Here is a 16,946-nt window from a genome sequence, read left to right on the forward strand (position 1 = left end):
AACCTACAAACCTCAGATTTCCCACTTCCTGGTTGGGTTTTTTTCTCAGGTTTTTGCCTGCCATATGAGTTCTGTTATACTCAGACATCATTCAAACAGTTTTAGAAACGTCAGAGTGTTTTCTATCCTATACTAATAATAATATGCATATATTAGCTACTGGGACTGAGGAGCAGGCAGTTTACTCTGGGCACCTCTGGGCACATTTTCGTCCAAGCTACTCAATACTGCCCCTGCAGCCATAAGAAGTTTTAACTGACTTGCCTAGTTAAATAAAGGTTAAATATATATATATATTTTTTTAAATATATATATATATATATATATATATATATATTGTAGATGCTTTAATGCAATATACGCTGGTCATCAGAATTGAGTCAGTAAACAACCCTCCATTTCTCAATGGTTTTAGATATTTGTCCAAATGTACATGTTCTGGGGACCAATAGGCTACAGCTTCCACTCCTTTTCATTCAGTAGCTACTGCTATATTGTCACCCCACTACTTCTCTTGCATGCTGTGGAATTTACTGGTAAATTGCTGACATTTTCAAATTAGCCTTTAACAATGAGGCCCTATCTGAAGCTTTATATCTGCTTCGCAGAAGCTAGAAGCTAGTGTCTGATTGTTCAGATAAAGGTTCATAGCTTTTGAATAACACCGGATTAAAGGTATACCAAATAATTGTTCTTAAAACAGAAACCTGACTTTATTAATTTAGAATGAATACAGTCTTAGTTTGGTGTTTATCTCACATAGTCATTGGCTCCTAAAACTAGGACAGCGCTTCCACAATGAACAGAAGGGAAGTCCAAATTGCAATTAAGACAACTCTCTCTTCTCTTTACAGGTCAGAGGTTGCCAAGAAGAGGTATGCTGGCTGTATGAGAGACATTGAGGTTTCCAGATCCCCCTGTAACCTGCTGAGCAGCGCCGACTACACCGGCCTGACCAAAGGCTGCTCTGTAGAGGTCAGTTTAGCACTCCTCCTCTTTCATCACCCTCTTCTTTTCATCACCCCTTTCATTATTCAGAGGTACAGGCACACTCATCAAATATGGCCAAACATTTTGCGAAGAAAAACAAGAATAATAAAAACGAGTGAGGCATATAAATAACAGAGAAATCGCTGCTTCTGAAGTTGTTATTTTAGTTAAGGGAGAATATTTATACACACGTTCACACCACAGACACAGAATGTAAAAGAGTGTAGTCATTTTTAATTCAGCAACGGCTGGTTTGTACGTCTCAGTTGTGTTTGTAAAATGTTTGCAAGATTTCACAATCACTTCAGTAGGCCTATATCCATTTGTTGTGGACCCTGTGTCAATGCCTGACGATGCATCTGAAAATGCATACTGTGCTAACAAACTCCACTCTAACAGACAAGGTTTATTATTATGTTCGATATAACTCTGAAATTGATATGGACATTATAAACAGAACAACACAGTGTTATATTATATTGTACTATTATACAGTATTCAGATTATAAAAAGAACTCTGCCAATTACTGATGACTTTCAATTGATTGTGCTGTGAATGAACATCATGACTGGTCTCTCTCTCGCCAACATAACCTCCATACAGTGAGCTTCTCCAAGCCAGGCCACGTGGAACTGAAGTCCATGTCCTTTGACGCTGGTACGGAGATCAGCCTGTCCTTCGCAACCAAGAGTGACAAGGGCATCATCCTGTTTGGCAGTGGGGGCACCAATGGAACCAGCTCCCAGTTCCAACTCCCCAAGAGGAGACACAGGCAGACTGGGGAGGTAACAGGAGGTGGATGAGAGACACACATGCATACACGCATACACGCATACACACACATACACTCGTACACACACGCATACATACATACACTACACACACACACACACACACACACACACACACACACACACACACACACACACACACACACACACACACACACACACACACATATATATATATATATATATATATATATATATATATATATATATATATAAACACTCACTTCAGTGTTACAACTATCAAAGCATTCTAACACAGCACCAAGTCCTCTAATGTCACCTCCTTGTTCATTATAAGTCATTGGATCCTATTACCCAGTAGAACTGGAATGGCTGTTGGAGGTGTTTCTTGGTTCCTGTAATTGAATAAGGAGCACTGTGCTGTCTGGCTGAGTTGCTTTGAAAAACTAACAGCACATTGATAATCAACTCCTGCTGTGTGCGAGGCTCCTTATTAAATGAGCTATAAAAGAGATGGATTGCCTGTGAGGTTTAATGATTATACTTTCACCCGACAGCAAACAAAAATTGATAATCTTTCACAGAGGGCTAAAGGCTGGGAGATTTGCGATGACAGTTTTGATTAAAATATGACTTTCTACGTCTCTGTTAGGGCACCCTTCATCTCTCTCTCCTTCTCTTCATCTGCAGACCACCACATCAATTAGTGCCTGTGGCTGCAGGAAATGATAGTGGGTTTAACCTCTAACATTCTCCCTGCAAGTGTCGTTAGTAAGAAATACATTATACAACAGCCCTCTGATGGATCACGTCCAATTTAACGATGACCCTTAGTAAAGGTCCAGACCGTCACCTTTAAAAATCATTAGACCTAGTAAATTAAGTGAGTGTCATTTCGAATGAGTACACGTCGGCCTCGTCTGTCTCTGTGTCCTCGTCGTTCATTCTGTCAATTTGCGCAGGGGACAGAAGGAACGCGTGCTGAATCAGACCATAGTTATTGTATCAGTAGCACTTCCCCTCACTCTCCCTCACTCTCCCCAGGCAAACTCCCTCTGTGCATGCTAGTCTGCAATTCCAACACTGTGGTGGGATGTGCTCACCATCTCGCTGGACTGATTACAGAGAATTTAATCATAACAAGAGGCACTTAAATCAATCTACTTCTCGTCTAGTATGTTTCAGAGAGGGCTGCGCTTTCTTTGAAGCTCTGCCCAAACAGAATCCAATCAAGGCATGTAGAAAAATGGAGGACTTACATAAACGCTACAGGCCCTCAGGGTTGAAAAGCATATCGGTATGCAATTATGTAAAGTTGACTTCCTTTCTCAAAGTATCTGAGGTTTCATCATTATTGAACAGATTTTTCTTAATGTTTCTGGGCATAAAGTTCTTATTGTCTTTGAACATTCAAGCCTGTCCTGACTTGCTCCAGATTGTATGAAGCCTGTCCTAACTTGCTCCAGATTGTATGAAGCCTGTCCTGACTTGCTCCAGATTGTATGAAGCCTGTCCTGACTTGCTCCAGATTGTATGAAGCCTGTCCTGACTTGCTCCAGATTGTATGAAGCCTGTCCTGACTTGCTCCAGATTGTATGAAGCCTGTCCTAACTTGCTCCAGATTGTATGAAGCCTGTCCTGACTTGCTCCAGATTGTATGAAGCCTGTCCTGACTTGCTCCAGATTGTATGAAGCCTGTCCTGACTTGCTCCAGATTGTATGAAGCCTGTCCTGACTTGCTCCAGATTGTATGAAGCCTGTCCTGACTTGCTCCAGATTGTATGAAGCCTGTCCTGACTTGCTCCAGATTGTATGAAGCCTGTCCTGACTTGCTCCAGATTGTATGAAGCCTGTCCTGACTTGCTCCAGATTGTATGAAGCCCGTCCTGACTTGCTCCAGATTGTATGAAGCCTGTCCTGACTTGCTCCAGATTGTATGAAGCCTGTCCTGACTTGCTCCAGATTGTATGAAGCCTGTCCTGACTTGCTCCAGATTGTATGAAGCCTGTCCTGACTTGCTCCAGATTGTATGAAGCCTGTCCTGACTTGCTCCAGATTGTATGAAGCCCGTCCTGACTTGCTCCATATTGTATGAAGCCCGTCCTGACTTGCTCCAGATTGTGTGAAGCCTGTCCTGACTTGCTCCAGATTGTGTGAAGCCTGTCCTGACTTGCTCCATATTGTATGAAGCCCGTCCTGACTTGCTCCAGATTGTGGGAAGCCTGTCCTGACTTGCTCCATATTGTATGAAGCCCGTCCTGACTTGCTCCATATTGTGTGAAGCCTGTCCTGACTTGCTCCAGATTGTATGAAGCCTGTCCTGACTTGCTCCAGATTGTGTGAAGCCTGTCCTGACTTGCTCCAGATTGTGTGAAGCCTGTCCTGACTTGCTCCAGATTGTATGAAGCCTGTCCTGACTTGCTCCAGATTGTGTGAAGCCTGTCCTGACTTGCTCCATATTGTGTCTTCTAAACAATGGCTTTATGCACTGAGTGTGTTTATGTATTGATTTTCTGTATAACCCTGTGTCCCTGAGACTGTGCTGAGGTGGTGTTGGTCATTTAGATTGGGTGGTCCCCCCTCACGCACCCTCTCTTCTCCCCTGCAGCCCTTCCTGGCTGTGTTGCTGAACAAGGGGCCCTGGAGGTGCTGGTGTTTACAGGCAGCCACAGCCCACGCAAGGTGGTCCGCAAGCCTGACCAGGGCATCCTGCACGACGGGAGAGAACACATCCTGCGCATTGAGAGATTGGGCGGCAGGTAAGATCACACACACACACACACACACACACACACACACACACACACACACACACACACACACACACACACACACACACAGCTATACACTGCACAGCCTCATATTGCACAATAACTTGTGTCTTAATGAACTAGTTTCAAGCCATTTGTTTTTAGCTGTTTCTACACAGAGCTGGCTCAAAATGTCTCACTGTACTGCGTGTCTCTGTCCAGGTCATTTGCAGTCCAGGTGGATGAGGAGCTGAAGAGGGAGCAGGCCCTTCCCAACGACCAGCTAATAGGCGTCAAGAGACTGTTCATCGGGGATATCCCCGCTGACGTAGAGTTCAGCTCCCAGAGACCTAACGTCCCCTTCGAAGGCTGCATCTGGAACCTCATGATCAGTACCATGTACATCTCTCAGCAGCGCCTATTATCTCCATATAACGATTCATTATCCTGATCATAGATATTGTCTCATTATTAGTAGATGTTATTAATGGAAGGCTATGTGGGAAGTGTTGTACATGTGAAGTATTTGTGAGCTGTTTCATGGTGCGTTGGCTTCTCCCAGTTAAACAGGTTGTAAATGCAGTCATTTGACACCTTGACCTGTTTTGACTGTTTTTGTCTCTGGATGATAATACATTCCTATCATTGGGCTCAGGGCTCTCTCTCGCTTCCCAGTGGACTAAACACAGTTCACCCATATTTAGTTGGCTTTAATGGGGCTATCTTCTGTGATAACTATGTTCATAATTCAACTGATTACACATCATCACCCATTAACACACTTTCTTTCTCTCTCTCTCTCTGTGTGTGTGTGTATTTGTGTGTGTATGTGTGTATTTGTGTGTGCACATCCATGTGTGTGTTTGTTTGCTTGTGCATGCCCTACAGCCTCACAGACTTCTCCCAGCCCGTGGCCTTTGAGAACGCAGAGATCGGCCAGTGTAACAACCTGGCCCCTCCCCCGCTTCCCCTCCCAGAGAAGGAGCCTGATGAGGAAGAGAAGGCCAAGGTAGAAGACGTGTCCCAGACGGTCCTACCTGAGGCTCCACCACCCACCCCGACACCCTCTCATCTCCCACTGTAGGTCCCACTCCTATGGGTATCAGGGAGTAAAAGACAAAAAAGTCACATTAAAGGACTAAGTTCCCCGCCTATGATGGAGTGATATATTATCCCCATAAAGAGCTGTCATCTGTCCCCAGCACAGCTAAGCCAGACAGACCGGTTGGCCCTGAGTCTAAATACACCATCAGAGAGGTTGATGTGGCTGGAATAAAGAATGGGCCGTTTTCCAATCCATTAGGTCTGCTTTATAGGTAAAGCTGCAGTGTTGACAGGGCTCTTTCTCATAGCTCCGCTGCTCCATCTATCCTCTCTGGCTGACAGCTGAGGTACTGTAGCAGTACTCTCTCTGTCCTTGCTCTGTCCTCCTTGCTCTCTCTCTCTTTCTGTCTCTCTGTCCTCCTCTCTCTCTCCCTTTCCTCCTCTCTGTCTCTGTCCTCCTCGCTCTCTCTCTTTCTGTCCTCTCTCTGTCTCGATCTCTCGGTCCTCTTCGCTCTGTCTCTGTTTGTCTCTCTCTCTCTCTCGCTCTCTCTCATCCATCCTTCCAGACTCATTCATTCTCTGCTAACCAAGCTGCCTTGCATTGGCCAACACCACCTGTATTTTCCTCAAATATTCTCTTGATATATCTCCATGGTATGTATCATTGTAGGCAAATGAATAGATTGCTACAGTATTGCCACTGGTAGTACAACATTTTCTTGTAGAACTGATGTGCATTTCGGTAATCATACTGTAATCTTTTTCTTAGCACTGTTCCTCTAGCTACCGGCTGTGCTGACTTTCGCCATTCATGACATCAGTGACATCAGACGTGTGTCTGTGGAACATTCATTTTAATGGATTTCAGCCATAGACCTTCAACACCAAGCCTCCTGTGTGAAGATGTGTTGCTCGTGAAATATACATGCACAAACTTTCCATGTCCATATTCGTAGTATTGCCAGAAGACATTTGATGTTCAATAGGGATTTTCTTAGAAGATCATTTCTTTCTAAGTAAATCAATATGGTTGTAGTAGTTCTGCTTTATAAACAGGCTATATATGATATATGCTGTACCGTTTGCAGTGTGAAATAAGTGTATGCAGTGTAAAATAAATGTGTCTTTAAGCAATGGGAGCCTTCGTGGCTCAACAAGAATATAGAAAGAAAGGACCATTCTACATTGAGAGAGATTGTATAAGGCAAGGTCAGAGGAATAGGGATGTCTTCATGTTCTGAACAGAACAAAATAAGTGATTCAGATGTTGGCCTTGCAAAAACAAATGTACATTTTCTGATAGTCTCAAAAGCAAATCCATGTCTTTTTCAATAGCACCATCTATTGGCACGTTAGAATAGCACTTCATCTAGAAACAGAAAGCAGGTCAACTATATTCATATTAAAATTAATGTTTGCATTGTGTTTTTAATGCACTCTTTGAATGAGATCATGTTAGCTAATATGAATCGTTTAAGATGACTGCTACTCCCCCGTCCCCTACAGGCCTCCCGTGCTGCCGAGGAATCTCCAGTGGTCTTAGAAAAAGCCAAACAGTTTGGGTTTTCCAAAAACAGCCATGTTGCATTTGAATTTGATGACACAAAGGTCAAGAACAGGTATATAGAGTTTTCATTGCTTTGAAAAGTCCCAATGAGACCTTTCTTTTCTAGATCATGCATAATAGTCAGTTCTGTAAATATCATATTGGACTGACTGTTGTGAATCTGTTTGCTTACAGGCTAATCATAGAGTTTGAGCTGCAGATCACAGCAGAGTCAGGCCTGGTGTTCTACATGCCGAGGATCAACCACGCTGACTTCGCCACCATTCAGGTGAAGGAGGGCATGGCCCACCTCGGCTACGACCTGGGCCACGGCAACACCTCCGTCAGCATGCCACACATTATCAACGACGGACACTGGCACAAGGTCTGGGATCACCTAATGTACCTCTCGAGCCAGCCGGGGAAACAATCATAATAGTAATTTAGCAGGGTGTACAGTCTGTTGGCAGTTACCATCAGTTCTATTTCACTGTCTGAGTGAGTTTAGATAGTGAGAGCAGACAGCTAAATACTGTGTCACAATGACACAACTACAAAACCACATAATTTTCTATTTGACTAGTTCATTGACCAAAACAGGAGGCAAGCAAAGTAATCAGGAACTACAGTTTTTTTAATTTCCATCATGTATTAAAGATATGTATTGTTATTGTCCTTATTTACCCCTGAATCTTTCTCTTTCTGCTGTCTCAGATTCGGAGAGAAACAGAGAGGTGTACTGGTGATAGACAATCGCTACTCCAAGCACACCACCAGCCCCAAGAAGGCTGACATCCTGGATGTGGTTGGCATGCTGTACATAGGTGGCCTACCTGTCAACTACACAACCAAGAGGATCGGACCAGTACGTTCATACACGCTTCCTTCATTTGTAGGAAGTAAAACACAAAGCTTTATACACTGTATTACTGTATTTGTATGTATTTACATATGATCAGTTGAAAGGGTTGATGTTAGAAGTAATCATTTACAATTTATGGGATAGATTCAACAGTAAATCAAACTTCTCAGTGTTAAGTCATATGTTATAGCATAGTTAAAGGTGTGTTGTGTCCTTCTAGGTCTTGTATAGTATCAATGGCTGCATCAGGAACTTTAAGATGCTGGGTATTGTGTTGGACATGGACACGCCCACCTCCAACCACCAAGAGGGCAGCTGTTTCATCAGCACTGAGAAGAGAACCTACTTCGATGGCACTGGATATGTTAAAGCAGGTACGTTCTGACACTCAAAACATAGAACTATAACTATAGGAAAGACTCCAGGCCATAGTAACATACCTATAAGATCCCGGGGTTTTCCTGACCGGGCTATAGTAACATAACTATAAGATCCTGGGGTTTTCCTGACCAGGCTATAGTAACATAACTATAAGATCCTGGGGTTTTCCTGACCAGGCTATAGTAACATAACTATAAGATCCTGGAGTTTTCCTGACCGGGCTATAGTAACATAACTATAAGATCCTGGGGTTTTCCTGACCGGGCTATAGTAACATAACTATAAGATCCTGGGGTTTTCCTGACCGGGCTATAGTAACATAACTATAAGATCCTGGGGTTTTCCTGACCGGGCTATAGTAACATAACTATAAGATCCTGGGGATTTCCTGACCAGGCTATAGTAACATAACTATAAGATCCTGGGGTTTTCCTGACCAGGCTATAGTAACATAACTATAAGATCCTGGGGTTTTCCTGACCGGGCTATAGTAACATAACTATAAGATCCTGGGGTTTTCCTGACCAGGCTATAGTAACATACCTATAAGATCCTGGGGTTTTCCTGACCAGGCTATAGTAACATACCTATAAGATCCTGGGGTTTTCCTGACCAGGCTATAGTAACATACCTATAAGATCCTGGGGTTTTCCTGACCAGGCTATAGTAACATACCTATAAGATCCTGGGGTTTTCCTGACCAGACTATAGTAACATAACTATAAGATCCTGGGGTTTTCCTGACCGGGCTATAGTAACATAATTATAAGATCCTGGTCAGGAAAAACTCCTGACCCCACAATGCAATATATCCTATCAATCACAAAATATAATAACTCCTTGTACACAAGTTTCACAGATCTAATTTTTATGACAGTATAATGACTCCCTGTCAAAATAAAGGTGAAATAAAAATAGATGGACGGCAGGAAGGAGGAAGCAGAGAGCCCCAACGCCAGGTCCAACACCACTGATATCTGGGACAGGTACATGATACGACAGTACTCACCAAGCATATCACACCTGGGACGTGTTCAGTAGAGGCACCTGGGACGTGTTCAGTAGAGGCACCTGGGACGTGTTCAGTAGAGGCACCTGGGACATGTTCAGTAGAGGCACCTGGGACGTGTTCAGTAGAGGCACCTGGGACGTGTTCAGTAGAGGCACCTGGGACGTGTTCAGTAGAGGCACCTGGGACGTGTTCAGTAGAGGCACCTGGGACGTGTTCAGTAGAGGCACCTTAGGGACGTGTTCAGTAGAGGCACCTGGGACGTGTTCAGTAGAGGCACCTGGGACGTGTTCAGTAGAGGCACCTGGGACGTGTTCAGTAGAGGCACCTGGGACGTGTTCAGTAGAGGCACCTGGGACGTGTTCAGTAGAGGCACCTGGGACGTGTTCAGTAGAGGCACCTTAGGGACGTGTTCAGTAGAGGCACCTGGGACGTGTTCAGTAGAGACACCTGGGACGTGTTCAGTAGAGGCACCTGGGACGTGTTCAGTAGAGGCACCTGGGACGTGTTCAGTAGAGGCACCTGGGACGTGTTCAGTAGAGGCACCTGGGACGTGTTCAGTAGAGGCACCTGGGACATGTTCAGTAGAGGTACCGTTGTGGAACATTAAACATTCAGTTAGAACTGTATCATGTAGAACATCATGTAGAACCGACATGCCTCTGGAATCACTCCTGAACATGACCCTGGATACTGTGTGGGACATTAAAGTTGTGCCAAACCATGCTTCACTACAACGTTGAAGATGTTTGTGATTTACTTCCTATCTAAACCTCAGGAGATAATCAAAGTTATAACCTCCAGCAGTCATCGGCTTCCTGACTCATGAAATAGAATCATGAATTTGTTTAACGGGGCAGAAAATTACAGTCATAAATCAACTGTTGTCTTTTATCTCTTTTCCAGAGGGGCTCAAGCAGTTTGGCCTGACTACCAGCACTTCATTCAAAGGCTGCATGCGCAACCTGAAGATAACAAAGGCATCTAAAGTGTTGGAGGTTCAATTCAACGAGGGCCTGGAGTTCAAGTGGGTTCAACCCCTCACCTGCCCAGCCAATGCAGCCTAAACACAGACTACCAAAGCCTGTCACTGCCAGAGGTACAGCAGCAGCACCAAAACACATGGAAACACAACTTACAGGACTGTAACTTCTCCCTCATTCTGGATCAGCGGGCCAACCAGCTTTATACCAAGGGTTTGGATTGCTTCTAAGAGTGTGAAGTATACAATACAAGTGAGTGGAAACTTTAGGAAGACATAGTATGAAATCATGGTTCATTTAAAGGACTATAGATCCTCTTATATTGTCTTGTATGTACTAAGCCTCCTGTGTCTGTCTGTCTAAACTACATGTGATGTAGCATACCGTATGTATGTTGTGGTTGGAATTTGTACTACCAGCATTTTGAAATACATGCTTTTAAGGCAATCAAATAATTGTGTTGTCTTTATTACAATGTCAAACCATGGCCTTTAACTTACACTTGGGATCTTGAGGATTTCCATCTGCTTCATATCCAATAGATTCGTCTTGCAACATTTCCTCCAACAAGGAACTGCCTTAGTTTGCTGCTCTTCCTAACCTTCTGAAGCAAGAAACTCTTACTGTCACTCTGGTACACACACTTTATTTGATGTATATTCTACAGTAGGCTATGTCTAATATATATGCAGCAAACAGTGAATTGGACTGAAATGGGAAGTATTGTGAAAATAAAATGCTAAGCAACACATATGTTTGTAATTTTATTGGGAAGTGCATTTTTTTTATTGTAATACCATGATGTATGAATGATTAATTCATCTCTACAAATGTCTTCAGTGCTACAACAACTACCTGTTCTGATTCATTTCAGTCTTATGAGCTGTATTGGGAAACACCCCTGGGGGGTGGTGAGCTCCCCAATCTGACGGACCAAAGGCTAACGACGCATGGAAACGGAGAACCGACTACGAGCATGGAATGTGTATGTGGAAAGGTCTGCAGGAATGCCCAAGGCCTAAAGATTCATTAAATCTGGATTAAATGTTTGGAGGGGAAAGTAGCAACACAACGCACAGGTAGCAAACCTGGTGAGAAGTAGGAGGAGCCAGGCCCAGAGTTACCCCACAGAGCCCAGAGCCTCCATGCATTGCAACAAGTCCCTCCTGAAAGATCATCAGAGAAGGTTTGCATCAAGTGGCCGCAAACCTGCAAGACAAGTGTGGTAACAGTTCATCGAGAATACAGACAAGGCGCTGGACGCAACAGCAAAGGGAGATGCAGACAGGAGGCTACAAACTATAACAACAATCTTAGTCAGCCTAGCAGCGGCAAGGTTTGGCGCAGTGAAGCAGAAGTCTACGAGAACAACGTACACCATGAACTAGAGAGCTGCGAAAATCCACAAGATCAGGCAGGAACTGAATGTCCTCAAGAAACAAAGAAACAGCACAAGGAGGCCAGGGAGGAGCATCTTGAGAAAGATGCGTAGGGCTGAATGGCATAGAAGATGGCGGAAAGAATGAGCCTGGAAGCGGACTGCCTTTATAGGCAATCCCTTTGGTTTCACAAAGCAGCTACTAGGATAGAAGCTCAGTGCAAACCTGGCTTGTTCCAAAGAGGAGATTGACCAGCACATCCAGAGCACATACAGTGACCCCGACAAGGAGCAGGAGTTGGGTCAGTGTAACATCTTGATACACCCACCAGCACCGGTCACAGAGTTTGACAACAGGGAACTACTCCTAAGAGAAGTACAGAAATATGTGACGAGTGCAAGGTCTAGCTCAGCTCCTGGACCAAGTGGAGTCCCGTACAAGGTCTACAAGTACTGCCATCTGTTACACAAGTGGCTCTGGTAGATCATTAAGGTCATCTGGAGGAGAGGCAAGGTTGTACAGCAGTAGAGATTCGCCGAAGGAGTTGGATCCCAAAGAAAGAGGATTCTGAGAGAATCAACCAATTAAGGATCATCTTCTTGCTAAGTGTCGAAGGGAAGATTTTCTTCAGCATTGTAGCCAGGCGGCTGGAAGACTTCCTCTCTAAGAATGGCTACATTGGTACATCGGTCCAAAAGGGTCCTAGGTGTCTGGAGCACACAGGTGTGGTGACCCAGCTCTTCAGAGAAGCGCAAGAGGACAAGGGTGACTTGGCAGTGCTCTGGCTTGTCCTTGCCAACTACTACAGATTGATCCCTCTTAAGCTGGTGCAGACTACAATGACAAAACACCATGTCCCAGACGGTGTAAGACCTCATCCTGGACTACTATAACAGGTACTGCATGAGAGTCTCATCAGGGTCAGTAACATCAGTGGTACAGACTGGAGGTGGGAATCATCACAGGCTGCACCATCCCCGTGATCCTGTTTGCCCTGGCGATGAACATGATCGTGAAGTCTGCTGAAGCTGGGGTGCAACCAACAACAATCAGAGCCATTATGGACGACCTGACAGACACCACAGAGTTATTGCCAGGAAGCAAGTGGATTCTGTAATGGTTGGAGAAGCTAATTGGATGGGCGAGAATGAGCTTCAAGCCAACAAAATTGAGGTTGATGAAGAAGGTCAAGGTCGTAGACAGATTCCACTTCGTCATCGCAGGAACACCAATCCCCACAGTCTCGAAAAAGTCAGTGAAGAGCCTTGGCAAGGTGTTTAAAAGCAACACAACATCAATCCAGTCCACCTGTCAGGAGCTGGAGACCTGGCTGAGAGCGGTTGACCGGTCAGGACTGCCCGGAGAGTTCAAGGCGTGGATGTATCAGCATGGCATCCTCCTGAGGATACTCTGGCCTCCGCTCATCTATGAAGTCACCATCTCCACAGTCAAGAACTTGGAGAGGAAGGTCAGCAGCCATCTCCAAAGGTGGCTGGGGTTGTCCAGAAGCTTTAGCAGCATCGCTCTCTATGGGAACAGCAACAAGCTGAGGCTGCCCTTGAAGTCCCTGGAAGAGGAGTTCAAGGTCACTCGGGCGAGGGAAGTGAAACAACACTGCCAAGGGGAAGGAGAGACACAGGCTGGTTCAGGAGGAGGTGAGAGCAGCTGTGAAAGAGGTCCAGCAGAGCAGTGGGAATGAGACAGCAAAGAGCCTGGGCAAAGTAGGAGCAGGCAGTGTAAGCGAGCTCGGCCCAACTGTCAGAAGATCACTTTCGTTTGAGCTGGAGAGCAGCCAGGCTCAAAATCCAAAATAAAATCCAAAGTACAAGGGACTGGTTATCGACTGTTGGAAGCAGGGTGTGGAAGGCTAGGTGTGTGCCTATCGAGGTAGGCTGTAGGGGTTTTGCTGGGCAATCCCTCTACAGAGCCTACAGTACAATCATCATCAATGGATCGAAGATGAGGAGAGCCATCAGCAACAACATCAAGGCAGCTGAAAAAGCCTCAATATGGCTCTGGATCAAGAGAGGAGATCCTTGGGGCGCAGCGTTATGCCACCTGGACACAAGTCGGGTTCTGATCAACCTCGGCCGGGTCACACGCTTTCTTCAGCCTCCCAGTCTATTAGTACTATCACGTTTAAGGAAGTGAGATTATAGTGAGTGTACCACTACATCCCAGTGTAGAAGTAGAACTGATTCATCCATCCTGTACTGCTCTGTATCGGTCGTCATGATGAGGGCTCTGTTCAGACTGACCCAGGAAAGAGTGCTCTCCTTGGGGCAGAGAGAGAGGAGAACCACCCTGGAGCTCTACGACAGCTCCACTCCAGCTCAGCACTGGTGTACAGACAGCGTGGACATCACCATGACCCAGTCAAGTAAGGTATGATGTCTTAACTGTGTGTAGAGTCGAGCTGGAGCGAACATGATAACATAGCTCAAAGTGAGAACAACTCTCTCTCTCTCTCTTGACCGCTCTCTTTCTCTACCTCTCTTGACCTCTGAATGCTCAGCTATGAAAGCCAATTGATTTTACTCCTGAGGTGTTGAACTGTTGACCCTGCTGGTTATCTTTGAACGTCTTGAAGAACGATCTGGCCTAAATAGCCATGTACTCTTATAATCTCCACCCGGCATTAGCATTTACATCTCAAACTGCTTGTTGTATTTGTGTTGGGGACATCATTGTGTAGCAATGTTTAGGTGGGGTTCTGTTTAAAGATACATGGAGGACAGAGGCAGTCAGGAGGATACAGATAGCTCAAGAGGTATGCTTAGATATGCAGAAAAATATTTTTAAATTACATCGAATTTTTAATAATTATTATGTCTCTAGATTGCAAGAAAAAGGTGTTTAAATTCAACATTCTCTAATGTACCTAATGTATCTAATGTTCAACATTCTCTCCCTCAGATGTTTGCGCATGACCCCCCCAGGCAGAGTTCACATTTGTTGTCATGTTCAATATAATCTCCAATGATTCACAAATTGTCCTGTAAATTGTAGACTACTAAACGTAACCTTGCTTACAGTATACCCTTGACCTTTCTGTTTTCTTTGGCTCTCCAACAGAAATCTGTTATTTTTAAGAACATCACATGACAAGTATTCTGGATGACACCGTGGAAAAGAAACAACAGTAAAGGTTAGCATGCTGCACAAAGCTCACTCCAACCCACAAGTGCACACATTTTCTTCTGACTTTCAAAATATGACCATGTGGCGTCATGTCTCTCTGTGTCCCCCCTGCAGGCCATGGTGACCTCTGTGTGTGGCCTAGTAAAGTCTAGCCAGCACCAGCCACCTCAGTTTGTCCAAGTCCCCTTCCACCACTACAGCCAAGCCCTCCAGGCCACGATACAGGCCCATCAAAGGAAACATGGACTACTCATGTAGGCACAAGCAAAACAGAACACAATATTCTCCTTTGGGAAAAATATATTCCCTTTGATTTTCTATTATTGTTGTTTTTAATGTATTTTATTGTGTATACATGAGAACATTACACACTAAATAGGAGCAATTACACATTTATTTACAAAACGTTTAGTGGTAATTTCAGAAGCAGTATAACATACAGTATACAACATGAAATGGGACATCTTTCAAGTCATATTCACAGTACCAAGAACAACATAACGGCAGGTAGAGTGTATAAAGTGTATAAAATACAGTACATATCTGAAATAATGTTATTCATGTTTTCTAAATTGAAATGATCGGACATACATTGCATTATTCAAAACGGATCCCTCCATCGAAAGTACCTTTTGAGAACTACACATGTTAATGTTATTAGGAAGCGACCTGGAATGCTAGCTTAGGACCACAGCTTGAGATCTACCCAACACATATTCATATTAACACAATTTTAGCTAGAAGGGTTGAGGTCAAGGGTTGAGGTCAATTCCATTTAAATTATAGTCCATTAAGAAAGTAAACCAAATTCCAATTCCATTTTTTCCCAATTGAAAAGCATTGAAGAGAATTGGAATGTCAGAGTACTTCCTGAATTGACTGAAACGGAAATAGAATAGAATTGACCCTGGTAGTTTGGGGAGGCCTGTATGCTACGTGTTAATTATCTTACAATGGGGAATAAGCTGCAGAGTAAAGAAAATCCTATTAGTGTTTCAATTATGTCTTAAATGTCTATCATTGAATGTAAAAACATTGTCGTCGTAATTTTTAGAGCAATCCATTACAATATACTGTTTCCTCAACTGTTGTTTTCTTGGTTTGGGGCATTTACTGTATTGATCATTACCACCACAGATTATTGTTCAGTGGCTCTCCTCAACTCCTCAAGCTCTTGACAGTTGGACTTCCAGTAGCATACATGTCAATCAGGGGAGTGCTTTATCCCAAACAGTAAGTACCCTGCACACATGTGGACCTAACACACCACAGGGCATCCATTTCAGAGGAAGAGCCCTCATCTACTTAAACTGTATTCTAAACTACAGCACCACAAAGGACAACAACTTTAACACTTCTGTAATACCTGTCCCGCTGGGTCCAGTGGTCAGCCTTAAAGTTACCCCAGTCCATTATCCTTTAAAGGCCCAGTGCACTCAAAAACGTGATTATCCTGTGTTGTATATACACTCACTGGCCAGTTTATTAGGTACAACACCCCGTTCACAAAGATGCATCGCACCAATAGACAATTAGACACGTGGCCGTGGCTTGCTATATAAAGCAGGCAGAAAGTCATCGAGGCATTCAGTTACGGTTCAATTGAACGTTAGGATGGGAAACATTTGTGAGCTAAGGGACTTTGAGCATGGTATGATCATCGGTGTCACGCGCGCCGATTCCAGTATCTCAGAAACGGCCGGCCTCCTGGGCTTTTCACGCACGACAGTGTCTAGGGTTTACCAAGAATGATGCGAAAAAATCATCCAGTCAGCGGCAGTCCTGTGGGCGAAAACAGCTCGTTGATGAGAGAGGTCGAAGGAGAATGGCAAGAATCGCGCAAGCAGGCGGGCCACAAATAGGCAAATAACAGTGCAGTACAACAGTGGTGTGCAGAACGCCATCTCGGAACTCACAACTCGTCGGTCCTTGTCACGGATGGGCTATTGCAGCAGACGACCACATCGGGTTCCACGCCTATTTAGCTAAAAACATAAAGCAGCTCCAGTGGACAATTGAGGAGTGGAAAAACATTGCCTGCTCTGACGAATCCCGGCTCCGGTTGCATCATGCTGATGGCAGAATCAGGATTTGGCGTTAGCAGCATA

At 44.4% G+C, this 16,946-nt stretch overlaps 2 pseudogenes; both read left to right on the forward strand.

Moving 5' to 3' along the window:
• LOC139555854 (laminin subunit alpha-2-like) overlaps window positions 1-10,934 on the forward strand; it is a 146,923-nt pseudogene extending 135,989 nt beyond the window's left edge.
• A 360-nt stretch (window positions 10,935-11,294) lies between these two features.
• Window positions 11,295-13,437, forward strand: LOC139555855 (uncharacterized; annotated as a pseudogene).
• Window positions 13,438-16,946: the final 3,509 nt, after the last annotated feature.

This window comes from Salvelinus alpinus, chromosome 27, assembly GCF_045679555.1.
Source record: "Salvelinus alpinus chromosome 27, SLU_Salpinus.1, whole genome shotgun sequence".
Lineage (NCBI taxonomy): Eukaryota > Metazoa > Chordata > Actinopteri > Salmoniformes > Salmonidae > Salvelinus > Salvelinus alpinus.